This window comes from Microtus ochrogaster, unplaced genomic scaffold (assembly GCF_000317375.1).
Source record: "Microtus ochrogaster isolate Prairie Vole_2 unplaced genomic scaffold, MicOch1.0 UNK14, whole genome shotgun sequence".
In the NCBI taxonomy this organism is placed as follows: domain Eukaryota; kingdom Metazoa; phylum Chordata; class Mammalia; order Rodentia; family Cricetidae; genus Microtus; species Microtus ochrogaster.
In genome coordinates this window covers 1,063,839-1,066,592 of record NW_004949112.1, presented here as the reverse complement: position 1 = coordinate 1,066,592, position 2,754 = coordinate 1,063,839, and positions in this window count along the sequence as shown.

Here is a 2,754-nt window from a genome sequence, read left to right as displayed (position 1 = left end):
GAGAGGAGTGCGGGGAGGGGGAGAAGGGTGGGAGGAGGGAAAGAAGGGAGGGAGGAGGGGGAGGGAAATGGGAGGCTGGGAGGAGGCAGAAACTTGTTTTTTTCCTTTTCTCAATAAAAAAAAAGAAAACTACCTTAATTAATGTTCTTCATATTGCACGGTATTCAATCTAAGATTCTCTTTTTCTCACATTTTAGCTCACCTCAAATGGGAATGTGATTGACAATTCATAATGTACAACGATGACAGCTAACACTTAAAAGCTATTTTAGTACACAAGGTAGAATGTCATCATGTAGGCCATGGCATGATGCACTAAGTGAGATGTGACATGTGGCTGACATTCTTATGCTTTAAAGATGGATCTTCATAAATGCTAATTCTAAATGTACTATAGATAAGAGCTGTGAAAAACATCAACAACAAAATGTAAATGCATAGCAATCATTGCTTTTTACAAAACGTTAGGCCAAAGGAAGCTTGGATTCAAATAAGTAAGTGTGCCTTATTCTTGACAATAGCTAAATTCATAGAATACATAGAAATCAGATATTTGCTATGCTAATGTCAGTATCTAGTAGCAGTTTAACAAGGGAGATTCAGGACACTGTGGGACACCTTGAGTTAGGCTAGAATTGGAAAAGCAAGATGAGCTTGCTGCTTTGTCAGTTATGAAACTTCTGGTAAGCTTTTTAGAATACTCTGTTCTTTTCTGGTGTCCCTGATCATGGGGGAGGGAGTACAATAAAGATATTTCATTTGTGGATGAGCATCCCACTGTCGTTTATTTTCTGTATTTTGAAAATTATGAGTTTTCTGTTAACAACGCCACACGCCACAAAAGCCTGATGAGATTGGAGATCTGAGCTATTACATGAGAGTAAACATAACAACTTGGTGGCAGCTTGGGACTCTGTCCATTTAGCATAGTAATAGTAGGTTCATCAACAGGGCCAGTGAACTCTACAAATCTTGGCCAAAGGCCATATTTACAGTACTTTTTAGTTCAATTATTTTTCAATATTAAATAGTAAGACCATGGAAGCTCTTTGGGAAACAAGAGACAGCAGCATGAGATGCAGCAATCACTCCTGGTCTCAGATCCAAGGGACACAGAGCCAGCAGCTCAGAACTGGTTCACATGCCCACAGCTGTGCCATTCACAATAACCTAGGATTGGAAATCACCAAATGTCTGTCTGCTGGTGAGAGGAAAGACATGGAACAGCAACACACTGGGAAACTCCTCAGCCATCTCAGCCTCCGGTTACAAAATGAGACACAGCAAATATGGAACATATTTGTTGAAATTCTCTTCAGAAATAACAGTAATGTATAGCTTAAATTGTGCTTTCTACTAATATCCCTCTTGATCTTGTCCATCACAGCGATAACTACGCTGCATCACGTGTCAGTTCTAATGCAGATGTGCAGGGTAAAATCTGGGTCCTGTAGAGACTGGAAATGGTGGTGGGAGATCTGAATCCCCACCAGAAACATAGTGCAACAAGGCTCACACTATTTCTACTGTCAAAGTCATAAAGAAACAGGTCATGAGAGAGAACAGACTAATGGGAGAATACACAAATGTCACTATGGGGGTCATTTAATCCAAATCACACTTAAGTGTGAGTTTCAACATACAACTTGCACAACAGTGTACCCATTAATGTTACTATGGCTGCCTTGAAAATTTACTTCCCTTGAAGTTCTCATTCCAAGACTTGAATCAGGTTTGGCCGGAATTTGTCCTTTCACCCCCAAGGGAAGGTGATATTTTGAGTAGAGGGAACAACTTCTCAGAATAGTGAATGACACAGGTCACTCTGTGCCCAAATATTTCCACATAGAACCTGTGTTCTATCTCTGATGTCCAGCTTCATCCACAAGAGTCTGTACAGGACAGAGCAATATGACAAGACTTAGGACCCAGCAATGGCCACTCCTTCACCTGCTGTAAAAGCCTGTCCTTCCATCAGGGGCTCTGACTTCCCACAATCTCCAAATGACACCCAGAACTCCTCATGATCATAATTCGCCTAACACGAGGAATTAAATGAATGCGAAACCCAGAGTAACTCCCATAAAACATCCTCATGGCAGAAGCTGGACACTCTGTTGGCAAGGACAGAGCCAAGCAAATTCAGTCGAACATTTAAAGCTTTTCATGATCATCTGCTGACCTTTGCAACATTCTGAATCCCTGTAGAAAATGTACAGTGGCCCCATTGTCAGGAGTGCCCAGCAATCTCCAACACTGGGTATCAGTCATGTTTCCCATCCCCCATCCCTTCATGAGAACACTGGAAACATGGTGGATGAGAGACCGCAGCTCCAGCACAGGAGAACAAAGAGTCCCTAGTCAGAAAAGGGCTGACAAAACCAGTTCCCAACACTGCACAGCATACACATGCACGGGGATAGTGGCTAGAAACATACCTGGACAGTGTGAGCATTTACAAACACTTTACCAGGTGTAAGGTCCACTTAGGATGGGACAAGTTAAAGCATGCGCCTGCAGGATTCTCTGCACCTCACACTGCACTCTGCCTGCAGGGTCCTCCACTGTGATGCTGTCATGCTCTGTATTTATCCACCATGTAGTTATTTATTTCTGTAAGTTCCTGATAAAACTAAGGGCCGCTAAGGCAAAGACTCAGCTAATAATTCACAGGGCACTACATGCTAAAAGATTATTAGTGCAGACAGGTAAGGTAGAAAACAAGGTGTGAGTTTTGTTAAAGCCAGATACAGG